Raw genomic sequence first — 20835 nt, forward strand, 5'->3', positions numbered from 1 at the left:
CACTTTGGAAAACCCTGATGGCAGCCAAGAGCTCGAGGCCCATCTCCAAAACTTCTGAGGAGGCCCTCCCAAGGAAAGCTCTCCCCTGCATCCCCTGCATGACATAGCTGGGTGGACTCAGTAGGAAGCTGGAAACGGCCCCTCTGCCTGAAAGTCTCCAAGAAAGAAACAGGGCCCCTTCTTCGGCTGTGCTGGGAAGTTAACGGAATAACTTTAAAGGAATAATGGGGTCACAGTAAGAGAAGAGCATGGCTCTTCCCCAAAGAACGCAGCTGCCTTGAAGTCCAGGTTCATAAAGTTAAGTGGACTACTCTGGAGTTCAGTTCTTTGAAATAGGGTATTTGAAACTGTGGCTGAAAGTTGGCGGAGTGGGAGAGATTCTTCCAGTATGTTTGCCATTTCCGTAGGCGATATCTCAATTACTGAGGTTAAATACTATTGCTGGTTTCACAAAAATACGACACCTCTGGAATGGAAAGGAACAGTATCAAATTAATGTCAGGGATTAACTGAATATGCTTGTTCAACTTCCTCAGGTTAATGCCTCTCTATGTTTATCACTTTATAATGTTGTTCCCTCATATGAACAGGAAGTTATTCTTTCAAAGTCCAATTTTTAAATTTTTATCTGACCCAGAAGGTTTATAGATCTAAAAAATAAAAAATGTAATAGGTTTCTCTTCCCATGTTCCTAACATGTTTTATATTCTCCACCTACAGAAGAAACAGGTGCTCTCATTGTGCCGTGTAACTAGCTAAGTAAGCCTCACTCATCCCCGCCTCGGTCAGCGTCTAGAGCACATGTACTGAGTGCTGAAGAAATGTCTATTTTTAATGGTGAAGATAATTCATGGAACTGCCTTCTGCATCTCTCTCCATTCAATATAAGAGAACATACAGGGGGCTTCCCTGGTGGCGCAGTGGTTGAGAGTCCGCCTGCCGATGCAGGGGACACGGGTTCGTGCCCTGGTCCGGGAATATACCACGTGCCGCGGAGCGGCTGGGCCCGTGAGCCATGGCCGCTGGGCCTGCGCGTCCGGAGCCTGTGCTCCGCAGAGGGAGAGGCCACGACAGTGAGAGGCCCGCGTACCACAAAAAAAAAAAAAAAAGTTACTGCAGCCATACACGTGTAAGATAATAAGGATATGCACGTTGAAAGCAGCAGTGAGGACAGAGAACAAAGGAGTAAACACCAGGGTTTCATGAAGTCTGGATTTTGGTGAAAAACAAAAACAAGAAGGGGGGAAAAGTTATGTTTAGGTTTTCAACTTGGAAATAAGGAAAAATGATGGAATAATTTGGGAAGAAAGTTGACAAAATGAGGAATCCAGTTTATGATCCAGCACCAGCTTCCTGCTCATCAAGGAGAACGATGAATCGCTTATTTGATTGGAAGTGAATTAGTTACGTTCAAGCTTCCAGAGTGACATCCAAGTGAAGTTGTTTTCCAGACAGTAGGGGTTTGGAAACTGGATGTGGTAGAGACTTATTTTGGTGGCTGCAGTGAACCACACCTCTTGATAGTCATACCTTGTGTGGCCCCTCCCATATTGACTCTAGTCTTGGGCCATGTTGCCTGAATTCAGTCAATGGGACATTAGCAAACATGACGTGAACAGTGCTTCCAGATGGGAGCTCTGGTCTTGCGATCCAGCCTCTAGGTAAAGAAGCCCAAGCTAGTCTCATGGAGAGACCGCGTGGAGAAAGGAACACATCACTGGAGTTTCAGTTACCCTGCCAAGGCACCAGACACCTAAGTAAAGCCATTTTAGGTATTCCTGTTCCAGCCACCATTTGACTGCCGCTGCTATGCTAGCAGAAGAACCATCCAGCTGAACGACAGTCCATACACAGAATCATGAGAAATAATAAAATGGTGATTTTAGAGCATTAAATTTTGAGATGTTTGTTACACAGCAATAGATTTCTCAAGCACTGGAGGACAGACGAGATATAAGTCTATAAAAGGGAGCTTCAGGAACAGTAAACAGCAGTCACAGCTAACATTCACTAAGGGCTTACTATCTGACATATCAATACAACATTATTAACACGGGGGCTATTCTTAGCTAGCATCCCTGCTTGGCAGATGAGGAAACTGGTATTTAAAGAAATGAAGTAATTTCACCCAAGATCATACAACTAGAAAGGCACAGCTGAGACCTAAACCCAGGTCTACCTGTTGCCTGCACAAATGTGGAAGACAAGAATGACCTTAACAGAGGAGTGAGAATAAAGGGGAGAGGGGGCCGGGGGTAGGACCAGGGCAGAAAGAACAACGACTTGATTACAGTTTTGCATTTTTCTCTGATTTCAATAGCTGTTCAACACAGTCTAGTTAGGGAGTGAATCAAATCTAGCCCCTATTTAGAAAGCCAGCTCCTGTTGTCGTTCTCCCTCTGCACTGAACTCTGGTAACAGCAGGTGTCCCCTACAGCCACGTGTACAGTCACTGGTTGCCCCCATACGTCTTTTGCTTTAAGATCATCACTGGCCATCTCCAGGGACACGCCTGACACGAAGTGCCCTGTTTTCTGGGTTCACACGCTTTTTTCCTTTGGCCATGCCTATTTCTGATGATATTATCAGCCCTTCCCCAAAACCGATTGTCAAAACCCTCCAGCAGAATTTGAGTCAAAAATCCTTAGCGCTTGGCCCTTGGAAATCATCTAGTGCAGACTTTTCGGTTCAAGATAAGGAAGCAGAGTCCCGGGCTGGTGGATTGCTTTGCCCAAGATCACCTAAGGACCCAGGGTCAAAAGTCAGCGGTCCTAACCCTCCTTCTCTTGCTGGCTGCAGAGCCAAACTGCCCTGAGAAGCATGTCACTCTATTATTTTCTCATCTGCCATTCTTCAAGAAATAGCTGGTTGAAATAACGCTGAAACTGTGCCTTGTTCCAAGCAATGAGTTGTGTGATGATGGAGAGGGTAGGGGGAAAACCGGCGAATCGAGAAAAATACCAAGAAGTAAGGGAATTTATCTCCCCAAAGAAAATCTCCTTATACTGTGTCTTCTTATTCCTCTTAATAAAAAGACAAAGAGTTAATTGCTATAGTTTATAAAGTTTTAAAAAAAAGTCACAAAAGTACACAAATAGCAAAGCAAATAGCATCTGGCTCTAGTACTCACACTTCAATCCCAAAAAAGGAGCCTAGAATCACAATTGTTGAATGTATTTCCTTTCTCTGTGCCACGGAAAGTCATCATTTTGTTTTCTTTTGCTCCTTTCTCCTTCCCAGAGTTGGAATACCTCTCTGAAGAGAATGCCAAGAGCCCACAAAACTAATTACTCAGGAGTTTTGAATATGAAAGTCTGTTTCAACCTAAATCTTCTCTTGCATATTCCTGGGTGTGTGTTTGTTTTTCTTCTCTTTCTTCCTTTCCCTCTTCACTTTCTACCTCCCTTGCCCTGTCTGCTCCCCTGATTTAATTTATCCTTTCTGCTTCCTCCAAAAGATATATGAGGTTACTAAAAAGAGAAAAAAAAATCAGACATCTATAAAGGCATCCACCATTATCTCGACATTATTTTTAGAGGAATAGGAAAGGCTTTAGGCACAGAAAGTGATTCTTCTTGAGATGCTCTGAATGGAAACCTCTTATCTCAGGCATGGAAGGGAGTCACCCTCCCAAGTAAACTGTTCCAAGACCAGACACAAAATACAGCTCACTTTGTTCAACTCATACCTTTTACTGCAATTATCTCCCCCCCCCCCCAAGAATTTCTAAAGTATTTTACTTTCTATCTCTATGGGAACGGTGATTTTCACATGAAGAAAAGATTATTCAGAATCTAGGCATATTCTTCCAGCTGGACAATAACAAGGGATCAAACTCCTGACGTGCATTTTTTCAGATTCGTGGAAAGAACTTTTAAACCAGGAAGGTGCTTTGCAGATGACCTGTCCCAACACCGATGTTTTTAAAAATAGGAAACAGTTGCTTTGACCAAAAGATGTTTTCCTTACCCCACCCAGACCTCTCCCCCTTGCAACACTCAAACCCTAAGGGCTGCTGGTCATCACAGGCCATTGCAACACCACTGGGAGCTAAGCACACTGGGGTCCAGCCAATTCTTCCAAAGAGCCATTTTCCACTGGAATCCGGCCTCTCCCCTCTCAGCATATGCAGCTGTTTTCTGGCTTCCTGCAACGGCAGCTACGATATAAATTTCCCACAACCACGCTGAAGTCTTTCATCCTTCAAGGTCCATACCCCCTCTTCCTCCTTGTCAGTGCTATCCACTGACCGTCACTGTCACTCACTGAAGACCTTGGAATTAGGCACCCCGCCTCCCTTGCCGTCATCTAGAGAGATGGCACTGTTCACGCAGAAGACCCACCAACATCGAGTCTAGCAACCTGCATTCACCACTCTCACGGCCGTGCCATCACTCGAGAGCGGCTTCACCTCAAACTCCGACATGGCATAACCTCATTTCCTTCGGCTGGTCCTTCAGCCGCTTTGACTTAAATGGTGGAGTCAGGTTCAGTTATCTACCCGTCCGTAGCCTCTTGGGCTTCCCTCCTTATCACTCTGAGCTCTGCGGGGCATAACTCAGTTCTGCTTTTTCTTTCTCGCACTTCTGCTATCGAAGCTCCAATTTTTGGATCAATATAGCCATCTGGCTTCTCCACTCCTGCACTTGCGCTGTTGAACCTACACAGTGGAAACGTCCCCGGAAGCAACACAACCATCCAGACTGGTGTTGTTATGAATGTGGGTCTCCAGCCTCAAGTGAGCCATGAGCGACTGTGGGCACATCCCGGTCTCTGTCCTCTCCCATGCTCTACGGCAGCCCTAAGACTTAGAGCTGGCTCTACAGGCCCAGCCCACAGCCATACCTCCCTCCCGGAGATAACACTGCCTCCTGCTTCAAAGAAAAACCGAAGATCGCAGACCTAGGGTCCCTCGGTGTTCCCATACCTAAAACATATTCACTCACACTGCGCTGACCAAGCTAAGCTCATCATTTAGTGGAAGACATTTGTCTTTTCTTTCTCTCTTTTTTTTTTTAAACAGCAACTAAGCCACCAAAGAGGGTTTGTCATTTCGTGCCATTTCGCTACAAAATAGGCGCACTGAAATCTCTGTGTATCTGGTGGTGTTGTCTGGCATGGCCTTTTAGCTTCCCAGTGGGGAGGCACCTTGCCCCTGAGGACATAAAGATAAACAAAGAGGCCCAGTTAAGGAGACCCAACAGTCCAGGGTGCGGATAAGGGAGACGGGCGGTACATGGAGAAACTCCCCCGCTCTTGGCCCAGCACCTAATCAAAGCCCCTCACATCCCCTGCTCTCTCCCAGCAGTGCCAGTGAAGTAGAAAGGCATCTGATCTCCCCCTTCCCTTACTTCTGTGTCATCTTGGACCTCTCATGAGGCTCAGACAACTGACAACAGAAGTGCCTCTAGTTATGCTGATACCCCTGCTTCTAATCAATGCTAGTTTGAGGATGATGTAAGACAGAAGCAACAGACGTTTCCAATCACAGACTAGAATATGACTTTAAAAAAAAACTAACACCTACCCAATCAGACTGCAGCCTCAACTGCCCTCTGCTGTCTGGTCCTCAGAAACAGGCATCTGAGGCCCAGTTCACTTCTGTGATGAGGGACGAGCAGGGCAGCCTGTGGAGTATCTGGCAGCTGGTGGAGACCAGGGACAGCAGTGATGTTATCTGTGACCACAGGCGACAGCCTCAAACATCTCCACATTAAGTATTACTCTGACTTGTTGGGAATCCTTTTTTGTTTGTTGATTTTAATAATATCCTTTCTTCTGGAATAGGATCATTATTCTTGTTTTCAGAAATCCTAAGGAAGCAAAACTAACTCACGTGTGTTGGGGGGAAGGAAAAGAGAACCAGAAGAAAAAAGCTAATGAAAAACAGTACAGAGGTTCCTCCGAAAATTAAAAATAAAACTACCATATGATCCCACAATTCCACTTGTGGGTATTTATACAAAGAAAACGAAATCACTAACTCAAAAAGAAAATCTGCACCCATGTTCACTGCAGCATTGTTTACAAGAGCCAAGACATGGAAACCACTTGTGTCCATCATTGATGGATGAATGTATAAAGAAAATGTGAAATACACACACACACACACACACACACACACACACACACACACACGAATATTATTCAGCCATAAAAAAGAAGGAAATCCTGATCCATTTGGGTGGATCTTAAGGGCATTATGCTAAGTGAAGTAAGTCAGACAAAGATGTATACTGTATGATATCATTTATATGTGGACTCTAAAAAAAAAAACTCTTAGATACAGAGAACAGATTGATTAATCAACTGCCGAGCCGGGGGGCTAGGAAGGTGGACAAAATGGGTAAAGGAGGTGTAAATGCACAAACCTCAAATTATAAGATAATTAAGTCCTGGGGATGTAATGTATGGTACAGTGACTATAGTTAACAATACTGTGCTGTATAATTACAAGTTGCTAGAAGGGTAGATCTTAAAAGTTCTCATAAGAAAAAAAAATCTGTATCTATGTGAGATGATAGATGTTAACTAAACTTACTGTGGTGATCAGTTCATAATATATACATATATCAAATCATTATGTTGTATAACTAAAACTAGTACAATGCTGTATGTCAATTATATCTCAATTTAGAAGAGGAAAAGGGAGGAGAGGAGGGAGAAGGCGGGGAGGAGGAAGAAGCTAGCCTCCGTGTTCCCTGGCAAGCACCAGTCATGGAAGGTGAAGCCTCCTTGGGGTCTCAGTGGGGACCAAAGCAAAACGATCTCAGCATGAAGAGGAGGTCAGTCTCGTGCCTCTCTCAGGAACCCTCCGCCCCACGTCCTTGGGTATCGCTGTGAATAAGGGGGTCCTATCCAAGTCAGGGTTGAACACTTAGGCCAGTCTAGGATTTATGCCAACAAGGGCCCTGCGATGGTTAATGTCATGTGTCAACTTGGCTGGGCCATGGTGCCCAGATATTTGGTCAAACATTATTCTGGATGCTTCTGTGAGGGGTGTTTTTGGATGAGGTTTATTTTTGAAGTGGTGGACTTTGAATAAAGTGGACTGTCCCCCATAATGTGGGTGGCCTCATCCAATCACTTGAAGGCCTAGTAGAACAAAAGACTGACCTTCCCTGAGCAAGAAGGAATTCTGCCAGCAGACGGCCTTCTGAACTTGAACTACAACACTGGCTCTCCTCTGGGTCTCCAGCCTAACAGGTTTCCAGCTTCCATAATCACATGAATCAATTTCTTAAAATAAATCCCTCCTTCCCTCTCCTACTCTATCTCATCTGTACCTCCTAATGGTTCTGTTTCTCTGGAGAACCTGACTAATTCAGTCCTCCTACAAATTGAATTGCTAGGTGGTCAGGAGATAAGCAGCTGTTTAGCTGTTGCCCTTGGCAACATCTTCACCAGCAGGGCTAGCCTCTGTGATGAGACTCCAAAGTCAGGCTGACCTTCAGTGAGCACGGCTGCTCGGACGTCAAACCCCGTCCACAGGGTCAGTCCAAACTGCACTCGCGCTGGTCTCCTCCCTTCCCAGAGCTCCTTGCTTCCATTAAACTGACTCCATCCCTCTGTGATCTGATCCAGTCCCTTCATGTCTCTTCCAGCCCACTGCTGCACCAGTACAGGACTTTCCCAAAGAACACGGTTATGATTCACCTTAAAAAAGTAATCGATATTATGCAGAATACGTTGAGATTTAGATTTTTGGTATGCTTTGACTTAGAATGTACAGTGAATTAGAAATAATTAGTACTAATTAAGCACCATTTCCCAAAGCAAAGTAAAGCAAAGTTTTACTGATAACGACCAAGGCCATGCATCTGAGTGGGGTTTAAGAGGAAATAAGCCAAAGAATGGATGAAGGAGTGAGAAGTGGATTCCTTCCAGGGGGCAGGCATAGGCCTGGGCGCTGCTCACCAACAATCAGTCAACTACGGTGCTGCGTCCATCTGTGTGACCGATGGCCAAAGACCCCACCCATAGCTCCACCCTCCCAAGACAGAAGCCTCTTGGTTACCATCTCATCTCTCTCTGTCCCTTCATATTCACATACCCCAGAGAATAGTATCCACCATCTGTCTCTGCTCCCTCACTCCATTCATCCTTCTCAGAAATCTTTATATAAATAATATGTGGATATAGAATTGTTAAAATTTTCCAAAGACATAGATAAAGAAGTAAAGATTCCTCTTCATTTCTTCTCTCTCAATCCTAGCCCCCTCTCCAAAGTTATAAGCACGAGTTAGCAGTTTGGTATATACATCCTTTTCAGCTCTTAGCCTACCTATTTACTCCATAAGTATATAGTTCTTTTGTGTGTGTGCATTTTTATAAACGGGGTATTTTTTTGTGTTATTCCAATAACTTCCTTTTTGTTTCCAAAGACAAAATGATCTTTTTAATTCCGTTTCAGAAAAAGCTGTCACATGAATTTGGTTTAGAAAACATGACAATAAGAGGCTTGGTTTTTCTGCAAATGCAAGGAAAAGAAATAACCGTTAATAGGTTCAATGATAATTTTCTGGATCTTCCTCTTGCATCAAAAGCTGTATATCTTCTCCCCAAAGCACCTGCTCCAAGAGTCACTCACTCTCTTTATCTGCCTCTAGCCGGGACAGGCTAATTCCCCCCTCCAACACCCCTCTCTTCTTTCAGTCACACTGTGTTGGTGCTAAAGACCCTGGGCTCTGACCAATGAACAGAACTGTCCTTAAGCCAGCAACCCACAGGCAGTGGGACCCAAAGCCCCACTCCCAGTCCCGACAGCAGAGGCCACAGAGCTGGCATCGTTTCCACTGTCTCAGGAAGAAGGAGCCAAAAGGTGACCCTCAGTGCAAAGCAAGGCCTAATGTGAAGAAAGACTGAGCGCTCCCAGGCCCAGAGCAGGCTGCAGGCTACAGTCAGGAAAAGGCAGTTACTGCAGTCACTCCACCTTTAGAAATAAATAAGGGGGGGCTTTCCTGGTGGCGCAGTGGTTGAGAGTCTGCCTGCCGATGCAGGGGACACGGGTTCGTGCCCCGGTCCGGGAGGATCCCACATGCCGCGGAGCGGCTGGGCCCGTGAGCCATGGCCGCTGAGCCTGCGCGTCCGGAGCCTGTGCTCCTAAACGGGAGAGGCCACAACAGTGAGAGGCCCGCGTACCGCAAAAATAAAATAAAATAAAATAAAATAAAAAGAAAGAAAGAAGGGGAAAACTGGACCCTTTTCCACTACTATGGTTCTATAAGGTCCTCTACTGCTGAGCTCCAAGGGGATCTGCAAGCACAAAAGGGTCTAAACAAATCAGGAGAACTTTGCCCTGGCTGAAGACAGGAGTGACAAGCAGGAAGACAGGTCAATGTAATAATTTGTAGGAAGATGATGCTGGGAACTTCGGCTCTTCACAGGGCTGCCAGCCCTACAGAGGACAACACGGTAAGAACCAAGACACGCACTCCTGACTGGTATAGCTGGGGAACTGTCAGGCCCTTTCGTGATCCCACATCAGGAGTCAGATCCCATTCCACGTGTGACACATGAGAAGGAGGAGGAGTGCAAATCTGGCTGTGTGGACCAGTGCTGGCCCCAAATACAGGGACTTCACAAGTTCCAAATGAGACTCAAAGCCCCCAGGGATCAAAAGGGCCGACAAGCAAAAAGAGAGACCCTTGCACTCAAGGCAATACCAGTGTCATGGTGGCAAATGGACATCACCATGGGAAGAGACCAGCTACAGATGGCGATATGGGGAGACAAAGGGTGCTCTGAACCACTGTTGTTATTCCAGAACCTCTCCATCTCTTCTCTGGCTGTGGTTTCCAAAGGAACAGCATTTCTGATACAGAGCTGAGGACCAAGGTGGGCACAGAGGCAATGACAGCCAATATGTCTCAACAAGAGCACAGCCATCTTGGGTTCTGGCCTGGACAGAAGTCCAATAATTTCCTTTTTTCTCCTGACAAAATGGAGACCCTTCTCTTCTAATGTATGTACCTCACTTATGACGTGCCAGACAGTGATGTAAGAGAGCTACGTTTCTCAACTGGATCACCACAATACATTTCCTAACTCTCCTCCCTACTCCCAGCCTTATACCCTTCGATCCACCCCACACACCTGCCTGAGTGTTTTACAAAAGCCCAAATCTGATATTCTTATTCTTATGATTAAACTCTTTCACTGACTCCCCACTGCCTTGAGGATAAAGACCAAATTGTTAGCATGGCTTACAAAGTCCATCACAATCCAGGCCCTTCCATACATCAGGACAAAACTATAATTCGAAAAGATACATGCACCCCTGTGTTCATAGCAGCACTATTTACAATAGCCAAGACATGGAAGCAACCTAAATGTCCATCAACAGATGAATGGATAAAGAAGATGTGGTATATATATATAATGGAATATTACTCAGCCATAAAAAAGAATGAAATAATGCCATTTGCAGCTGCATGAATGGACCCAGAGATCATCATACTAAGCAAAGTCAGAAAGACAAATACCATATGATATCATTCACATGTGGAATCTAAAATATGACACAAATGAACTTATCTATGAAACAGAAACAGACTCACAGACATAAAGATCAGACTTGTGGTTGTCAAGTGGGAGAGGGAGCGAAGCAAGGTTGGACTGAGAGTTTGGGACTAACAGATGCAAACTTTTATATAAAGAGTGGATAAACAACAAAGATATACTGCACAGGGAATGATACCCAATATTTTGTAATAACCTATAAGGGAAAAGAATCCAAAAAGAAATAGATATATGTGTATGTACAACTGAATCATTTGCTGTACACCAGAAACTAACACAACTTTGTAAATCAACTGTACTTCAATTAAAAAAAAAAAAAGAAGAATCCTGGCCCTTCCTACGTGGCTGGCCTTACCTCTTACTATAACCCTACACTCTGGCCATGCCAAAATGTTTGCAGTTCCCAAAGCATACCAAACCTGGAGCTGCTTCCTTGGCCTGCGTGCCCTTATGAGTCTTCCAAGAAAAATTAGTTGAGTTGCTAAACATATATAAATAACCAGATGAATTCTGCTGCTGTATGGGAATGTTGGCCATACTGCTGTTAAAAGTGGTATAGAGGGTCTAGCAAAAACTGTTAACTCTGTTTAGAATAAGGACCTAAAGCATCACTTTTTGGTGGCAATTAGATAACACAGTCAGCTGCCGGTCAACACCTAGTTGCCTCCCAACACCCAGGCCAGCAGTCCCTCCTGTCTGAAGCCTTTTCTGACTTCCCTGTAGAATTACCGTCCTCCGCAGTACGATCTCACTCTTCCCCCAGGACACAACACAAGCAAAGCAGCGTAACATTTCAGTGTCCTTACTGACTTACATCTCTTTTTTTTTTTTTCCTGACTTACATCTCTTTATTATCCTGCCGGACAATATACACCTTAAGGGGCAGAGGCCTACATTTTTTTAATTGAATTAAAATATTTTTAATTCAATTTTAATTGACTTAAAGTATTGTGTTAGTTTCAGGTGGTAGGTGCCTATATTATCTGCCTTTTAATCCCCAGCACCCAATGCTATATATGACAATATAGTAGAAATTTTGTGGTTAAAATGGCAAATCAAAAAATACATTATTTTTATTGAGGTACAACTTAATATTTACGATGAGTTACAAAGATATTGACAAGATACCAAGACCAAAACCAAACAAACAGAAACTTGAAAGATGGCTTTTTAATAAGGCAAGTAGAAAAAAGAGTTAAAAATTGGTGAAGCCAGGACTGAGATTACTATACTTGGTAGAAGCACACCACATATTCGGCTTTCTAGAAGCCAGTAGCCATAACAAGTTTCCCGGAGTCCATAAGGTTAGAACAAACTGGCCACTAAGGAGAAGCGTAACTAGTCCTGACACGGTTACCACAGAGAAATTCTCTCAGGAGTCCTCAGAGGGGATACTATGTAATGAGATAAACAGCAGCTTTACATATTTCTTAGAATTAACACAGACACCAGTTTCAGAGAGATGTTACTTTTGAAAATCGTTTACCATAAACTACAGTCTCACACCAACGTATTCAAATTGGTTCCCTCGCTGGTCAGGTTAATTAGAAGATATACCTTAGTTATTAGTGGTAGTATCCTTAACATATTTTGGACCATGGACAACTTTTTGACAACCTGATAAAATGCTATGTATCTTCTCCTCAGAAACAACACCCTGAGATAATATTTTGCATCTATTTTCAGGAGCTTATGGAAACCTGAAGCTTGTCCATGGACCACCCATGTTAAAATCCACAACCCAGAGGAAAGATGTACTATAGATCCTTGAGTCAGGCCTCCATAAATATTATTTCCCAAAGCAGGACCTTAAAAAAGTGCTGCTCTCTGGCCTATGGGCTGAATTGTAAAGAACCATGTGCTTTAACTGTCAGCCACGGTGAGCATTAGGCTCCTTCTAGAAAAACAGAGGTGCCTACAAGGAACAGCCAATCCCTTCTGGAGGTGATACCATGGGCAACGCCAAGAGTCTCCAGAATTCTACGACACAAAAGCTCTACAGTCCTACATCATTAAGCACGGCCAAAAATAACTTAAGTCTGGAAAATATTCAACGTAGGTATAACCAAATAGATATCCCAACTGGGTTTTTTTCACCCTAATCTCATTAAAACACTCAAAGACTATCTACTTTTTGAGTAATGTAACTTCCTGCAATGCGTTCCAAGAAAAATTAGTTGAGCTGCAAAACATACGTGTAAATCACTACATGAATTCTCCTGCTGTATGGGGATGTGAGCTACCCTGCCGTTAAAAGTTGGGTGGAAGGTCTAGCAAAAATTATAACCCTGAATCAGAATAAGAATCTAAAGCTTCACGTTTGGGTGGTAATTAGAAAACAGAGTCAGCTGTCTATTAAGAATACTTTCAGATTATGATAATAAATTCATATCACCAATTTATCTTCAATTTTTTACCTTTTAGAGGGAAAGCATACTTCCAGTTCATTAAAAGTGATACAGTCCTTAGCCTGGCCTTAGAAACCCAAACATGAAAAACTCTAGACTCTCTCCCAAAGAAAATGTATTTCTTTTGTAGAAGGTTATTATGAGAAGTTTGGTCTGATATTCCACTGAAATGAACATATCAAGCCTATGTATGTTACTACTCTCCCATTATATATCACCCTATTTACTACTTTCTGTGTTATTTTCTTTTCTCAGTATTCTCAAGACTCTTGGAATTTTTTTTTTTTCAAGGAACTACATCAAGCTTACTACCTATATAGAGTTTCCGGAAAATAGCTTTATCCCACTTTTTGATATATAAGACAACCACTCATCTGCTGGTAACTTTCCTATTCTCTATCATTCTCATAGACTTTTAACAGTGCCCACATCTGTAAGCGATGTGTGTACCAGGGGACTGGACTGTTTCGAGTCCATGTTTTTCTGAGGAGAGGAATAACAAGATCGGAGCTGCTCTCTGGAAAGACTACTCTGCCGAAGAACAATATCCGGTTGATTAGATGTGTTATGGGCTGAATTGTATCTCCTACCCGCCGCTGCCCCAAACTCATATGTTGAAGCCCTAGGCCTCAGTACCTCAGAAAATGACTATTTGGAGCTAGGGCCTCTGAAGAGGTGATTAAATTAAAATGAGTCGATTAGGGTGGGCCCTAACCAAATCTGAACCAAGAAGAGGAGGTCTGAATGTGTGCAAAGAGAGATGAAAGGGCAGCAAGAAGGCAGCTGTCTGTGAGCCGAGAAGAAGCCTCAGAAAGACCAAACCTGCAGACACTTTAATCTCGGACTTCTAGGCTTCAGAACTACGGGAAAATTAATTTCTGTTGTTTGAGCCACTCAGTCCACAGTAGTTTGTTATGGCAGCCCTAGCAAACTTACACAGATGGGAAAGGCTAGAAGCCATTGGCAACAGTCAGGGACAGAACGACAGCAGCTGTGGCAACAATGCAGAGGCCAGCGTGAGTGTAAAAGACACTGCAGAACCGAAATGCACAGGGCCCGAGAAAGGGATGTGAGGATTGAGGAAAATGAAGAGTAGAAATTGACTCCAAGAGATGGGCGTGGTTGGCAAGAAATTTTTTTTAATATATTTTATATTTTAAAATATAGGGGAGTCAAAAAAGGGAGGCAAGTGATTCCAAGGAAAAAGGAGTTTCATTTTTCATTTTAGACACATTTCTAGATGTGTCTGGCTAAGCACTTTCTTTGTATCTTTTTGTCTTATCTTGGTCTTTATTTCCTCACATACTAGACATCCAAACAATTATTGGTTGACTGAAAATCTCACTTGGTGAAGAAGATTAAAATGAAATAGGTCCAAATACATCTGCTTTTTTTCTTTTGGTTGCTTTTTTAATCTTACACCACATGTCCTTAAAGAGGGAGCCTATCGTGAATTTCCCTGAAAGGGTCTAACTGTAATTTTTAAACACCCTTTTAGTTATTCTCTTTGCATTTTCTGCATGCTTTCGCTTATTCTGTATCTTAATCTTCCAGACCCCATCTCTGAGGTTCATTCCATTCTTATACAGTATTTATCCTTAATTACGTCCTACTCTTTCTATTTTACTTTTTAAATTAAATATGCCATTTCAAAATCTTTGAGTGCTTCAGAAAACAACCCCTAAACATTAAAGAGCTGTTTCATAATAAATCATGACAGAAATGCTTTCTAAACAAAAAAGAACGCAATAAAGCAAGGGGTGGGAGAAAAGATGACAGAGGCTAACTCTGCTAGACATGGTAAAGGCTCTGGGAAGAGTTTAAATAATTTTTTAAAATCACTAATTCTGTTCAAATTTCTGCTACACCATCCATCTGGAATTCTGGCCATGAACTGAATTCTAAACACTAAGAAGTATGGAAGGCACAATTACTTCTTGTCGCAAACAAAGAGATCGTGTTTTGAAAAGCCAACAGCAAAAACCCTATCCTTATCTGTAAAATGAAAATGATACTTGTTTCAGAAGATTGTAATAAGATTAAACATATTGTTCATAAAGCTGACATACAGCATGTTCTCAAGAATTTCATTCATTCATTGAAAAAACACTCAGAAAGTAACAAGGTCCAAGGAATACAGAGGTGAAGGTCAACCAACTGGCCCTTCCCCTATGATGGCACAGGGACTTTGCCTAGTCATTATGGTGCCTAATCTCCCTAGGTGTCTGGCTAAGGCTGGACAGATCCCATCAACCCCTCATGCTTTAACACCCTCCCTCCAAAACAGCCTGTGTCTCACTTTCCCCACCTGGTCACAGCTGAAGGTGTTGCTGTAATTCATTATTTTTTAATCTAACACTTGTTGTATATGCCTTCTTCATATACTACTGTGCTCTACTAAACCAGTTAGCAAGATTGGCTTCCCAATTTTACTTGCATTATATTCCCATTACTAAACTGCTGCATTTAGAGTAATGTATAAATATAAGTATATAAGAACTACTTCTAAAACTAAGAAACACACTCAGAATATTTCTCTTTTCACATAATTGTTTTGACAAATGCTTTGCCTCAAAGAAGATAAGGAGATAAGATTAATCAATCTTACATTTAAAGATTAAAGATTAAATTTGACTGAGAGAGGCTCTCCAAATTTCTGATTCTAGTAAGATAAAAAGTAACAAAAGAGGACCAACCATGCAAAATCCAAGATTATACCATCCCAGAATCAGAATTTCCAAGATGAAAGGGACCTTCTTCTCAAGTCCCCATCCAATTCAAGTAGTCATCCAACCAGTGAATAATGACACCTGCCCCTACATACACATACACACACACACACACACACACACACACACACACACACACGTCAAATAAGCCAAAGGTAGAAATAGCTAAGAAGGGAAAGGTCAAATGACACGAGAGAAAAAATTTAAAAAAAATAAAAAGATGGGAGAAGAAACATAATTTATAGAAAAAATGAAAATATATAAAGAAGACATATAGCAGGTGTTAAATTAAAATGTAAGTTATTAGGCAGTAAATAATTTCATTTCCAATTCAAAACAAACACTGTTCATCAAATGTTATATTTCAAAAAGTAACTTTTTAAAAGGGGGTATTATTTGACTCTGTTACTCTCTTCCATTTCCTATTTATGTTATGACGATCTGTAAACACATGAATTGTTTTCTCTTTATAAAATGATTCAGCTCAGAAAGCAGTAGAATGAGACTGGTCATTCAGCAATCTCTCCCACCCACCCTTGCAGACATCACATCACAAAGACTATGACTCACTTTGTCATACAGTTTCTGTCCTTTTAAGAGTTTTATGATTGTTGTGATGAATACTGGCTCATAAATCTGAATGAATATTAGGATGAAACTATTTGTGTCATTTCCTCACAGCCAAAGCAGATGCTAACAATGGAGCCAGACAGTTCTTAATCCTAATTTATAAAATGATTCACAGGTTTTAGACTCGAGAGAGAGAGATTTAAGGATTAAAGTATATGGTTCAAGTATGAATTCTCAGATCTGTATTTTTTAATTAGAGGGTTATAACTCGTTCTGGAATTGGCTAGAAATGTTATGTTAGTCAATAGCTGAAAAGAAAATCTTCCACAATAAAAATTAATCCTAACAAATGATTGTGTTTTACCTTTATTGCTTCCTTTGAATGATGTGAAAGGTGTCGCTGCAGAAGGAACTACGGTGATGCTACATTCAATTTATCCATTTTACACGCCTCGTGCCGAAGTACGCATGCTTATTTATTTAAAGTTCCAGCTCATTCAACAATACAGATTGAACCTCTTCAACGGGCCTCAGCCTTGTCATTCACTGAGCAGTGGAGTCAAGGGGATCCTGGGGTGAGTAAATGCAGTCTCAGACCTCAGAGTAGAAAAGAGTAAAGGACTGCTAGGTAATGTCATTTGAATTTTTAAAAATCCCTGCCAACTAGAAATTTCCAGTAAAACTGAGGGACGTGAAGTTAAAATATATCAAGCTATTAGAGAGAATTTTTAGATAGCATGCAGGAGAGGAAAGACAGGTACAGGGCGGTATGAAAGAAATGGGGCCTGATGCATGCCTAGGACTGGGGTAAGGTAAGAGGATTAACGGCCAATTAAAGGCTAAGAGAAGAAGGATGTGAGAAGACGATCAGAAAGGAAGTTAGAAGACTTGGCTAATTTGTTGGGTACATGTTGAACTTAACACACATTCTTTGAGCGGACACAGAGAGGACAGAGTTCACAGCCCCAGTGCAGGAGACATAAACAATTACAAGCAAAATCATGAAGTCCGTACAAGAATATGTACCAAGTACTATGGGAAATGCAGAGATAGAAACAATTAATTCTCCCTGGGAAGGCTGGGGAAAGTTTCACAAAGGAGAAGACCACTGAGCTGACTCATAAAAGATCTTTCCAGAGAAAGGTGGGAGTGGGAGGAGGGTGTGAGAGAAGAATTGGTAAGAAAAAGAAGGATTTTCCAAAAACAAGGATCACAAGTGGAAAAGCCCATCATTGTAACAGTGACGGGTCTGTCAGATTAGAGACTACAGTGAAAGCACAGAGCACTGGCAGCGTCAGGGGAGCGCGGATGGCAAAGAGTGGGAAATAAGACTGAGCAGGTAGGTCATATTGGAGAGGGAAAGTCGGGGAGGGTATGGTTGTAGGTAAATACAGGACAGGGGAAACCAAGAGACAAGGCAAGGAAAAGTCACTGAGGTAGGGAAGACTCCAAGGCGTCTAGCTTTGGAGACTAGAAGGATAATTTCACTACAAACAAATTCGGTAGGAAGGGTGCTAGTTGGAGAAAACTGTTACAGCCTGTTTTACGTGGGTTGAGTTGAGGCTGTGGCAGTGCATCTGTCCGCCGAGCAGTGAGAAACACGGTACTAATACAGAGGTGGGAAGTCAGAGACAAAGACTATAATTGATCTGCCGAAGGACCACGAGTACACAGAAAGACCGGCGGAGTGCCAAGACAGAGCCTTGGGGAATATTATAGCAAAAGACCAAAAGAAGGAGAAACCACAGGAAAAGACGGTCGGATGGGTGAGAGGAAACCAGGTTGATGTGCTGTAACAGAAGCCAAGGAATTCTCGGGAAGACAGAGGCAGACCATGGTGTCAAGGGTCAGAAGTAGGGCCACAAATTGGGTAAGTTCATGTGATTGAACTGGAAGACTGCTGGGGCCCAGAATGATTTAAGCAGAATACCAGGTGCAGAATCCAGAATTAAAAAGAGAAAAGGAGATGAAGTAGAAGAGCGTTCAGGATTCTAGGGTGCTGGCCACGAAAGAAAGAATGATCAAAATGCACAGCGTACCTGAGGAATTTTATATCACACAGTACGTGGTAAAAATCTCAGGTGCTTTTTAAAGGAAACAGGATTCATAATGAGAGCGTTAAACTAATTATCCTGAGAAATGATTCATCTTTGTAGAGATTACCCTTAAAAAGCTAATAGTCAGCTTTGAAGATTCCAAAATATTTTCCAAATATAATTTTGTTACATATAATCATCTTCATTAAAAGACTGACCAAGTGTCTAAACGTATGTGTTAACTGCACCAAGAGAACTATAAACCTCGACCGTGCTTTTATACATCATGTGGTCCAGGAGGAGTTATTCCACGGGATGGTCCACACAGAATGTTCTCATCAGCAGCTGACATTTAGTGAGAATTTCCAGAGTAAAAGATACAAACCTTTTATGATGTTTACGTATATGGAGAAGTCATGGTTCCTACCTTAAGGTGTCAGCATTTTCTCAAAGCGCGTAAATCATGAACACAGAATAATCCACTCACAGAATCTAGCCAGATCATTACTACACTATGCAAACTTCCTTTAAAAAACAACAAAAACTTTTCCCCCCCAGAATATCTTTAAAATCTGTGACACAAAAGGCCTGAAGCCTCCCTTTGAATTTCGCAAGTTCATGTTTTTAACGATGAGGGGTTGCGTGGAGTATGTGCCAGGGCACAGGGCACGGGGGTCACACAGACCGGGATCCCATCCCTTCTCCACATGGGAGTGGACGGGTCCCTCAGTCTCTTCAAGGCTCAGTGTCCTCTGGAGCCTGGAAGCCGAGAAGTGGGGCAAGCAGGCAGTCACCTCCTGGGAGAAGCCCTCCTGGGAGAAGCCCTCCTAGGAGAGGCCCAAGGGTCGACCCAGCACTTCTAACTACCTTCATTTTTTCCAAAATAACAGCATCTGGAATAAATTTGATGCTAAAACGCACACAGGCAGCATACTTTGCCCTCACTATACTCCACCACATGTTGTACGTGCTGCTTGGGATAAAATGTTCTCACGTGGTTCACTACTTTAGAGCATACACTTAACGTTACCCATTGCCATGGGCATTTGGAAGGGGCCTGTAAAAACATCCAGGACGCCGAAGGGAAGGTGGTGGGTGTGCACCGCGCACGCGGTGGGGGGGGGGGGGGAGGGAAGCACAGGCTCCGTCCTTGTTTTTATCATGCTTTTAGCAAGACTCTCGTGTCAAACACAGGTTATTCCAGGATTCTAAGAAAAGTGCAGGAAAGTTGCCTTTTCAAAGGCAACTTGTGAAAGCAATTCAAGAGAGAACCCAGGTGAGAAGCACAGGTGATCTTCAGCACCACTGTGAAGCTGGAAACACGGGCGTCCAGGCGTCTGATCCCTTCCTTTCTGCCGCCGTCCGCCCCGCCCCGCCCCGTGTCCTCTCCAGAACCTGAGCTACGGCCCCGGCCCCTAACCAGCGCCCCACATTCATGCCACATCCTTCACAGCTCCCCGCCCCCCAGCTCCAGTCCTCCTGGTCAGGTTTTGGGGAAGAAACTGCACATGCAATTTAATCCACGCTAAACGGTAAAATCCGAACGCTGCTGAACTCTTCCTTCCAGAGGGACCCTCCTCCCTCGGTATCCGTGGGGGCCGGTTCCAGGATCCCCCGCAGGTACCAACAACCATGGAGCCTCAAGTCCCTCGAGGAACGTGGCGCAGCACTGTTGACCCTCATCTCCGCAGATAGGGAACCCTCGGATACGGAGAGCAGACTGTATTTGCATTTTAGAAACGTCCGGAAAGTGTTAACGCCAAAGAAATAAATCTCCAATGACAGATTTTAGGGTCCATTGGGCAAAACAGTTTGAGGAATGGGGCCTTGGGTTTTCCAACGTTTCAAACAGGTCTAGATATCTGGGCCTTAATTCAGAGGGAAGCTGTAGCAACGGTTAACTGATTTCTCCACGTTTCCTGATCAGTTTTGCTCGTTCGGGGGAATGGAGGGGATGTAATTCAGAGAAGATTGTTAAGTCATTTTTTTTCTTATATATTTCCCATCAGTCTCCTCCTGGTTTGGTCAACTATCAGTACGCCTTCAACATGCCAGAAAAAAACATTGTACTTAAACTTATGTCCAGGTTGGGCTATACAAAAGTGGCCTAAATTTATCATTTTTAGGTTTACATTCTTGTCAGGCTATCACCTGGTACAAGGTGATTTTAAAAAATCAGTGCTCTCCACAGATCTGGATGAATATTCTACTCTTCACTTTTAAACATCTTGTCTTTAGCTAGTTATCAAGTTGGTAGGGTTTCTCAACCTTAGCACTTCTAACATTTAGGGTCAGAAAATTTTTTGCTGAGGGATTAGGGAGGTATCTTGTGCACTGTAGCATCATCCCTGGCCTCTACTTATTAAATGCCAATAGCACCCTTCCAGGCGTGACAACCAAAAATGTCTCCAGGCATTGCTAGATGTTCCCTGGAGGTGGAAGGGGGCAGGCAGTACCAATCCTAGTTGAGTACCACTGAGTTAAAATCAGATTACAAAAATGACAGCCCAGCCCAGAATTGGGAATAAAAAGTTAAGTTGTTTTTACAAGGGTGGTAATGTGGTATGCAAT

General features: G+C 43.0%; 1 protein-coding gene and 1 pseudogene across 2 annotated transcripts in view; both read right to left on the bottom strand.

Moving 5' to 3' along the window:
- The window catches only part of FGF2 (fibroblast growth factor 2), a 54505-nt gene that overhangs the window by 31428 nt on the left and 2242 nt on the right, over window positions 1-20835 (bottom strand). The gene's annotated exons all lie outside the window — the stretch shown is intronic.
- On the bottom strand, window positions 6622-11260 carry LOC307185589 (succinate dehydrogenase cytochrome b560 subunit, mitochondrial-like; annotated as a pseudogene). The gene has a single exon. The product of its transcript is annotated as a succinate dehydrogenase cytochrome b560 subunit, mitochondrial-like (transcript).

This window comes from Stenella coeruleoalba, assembly GCF_951394435.1.
Source record: "Stenella coeruleoalba genome assembly, chromosome: 4".
Taxonomy (NCBI): domain Eukaryota; kingdom Metazoa; phylum Chordata; class Mammalia; order Artiodactyla; family Delphinidae; genus Stenella; species Stenella coeruleoalba.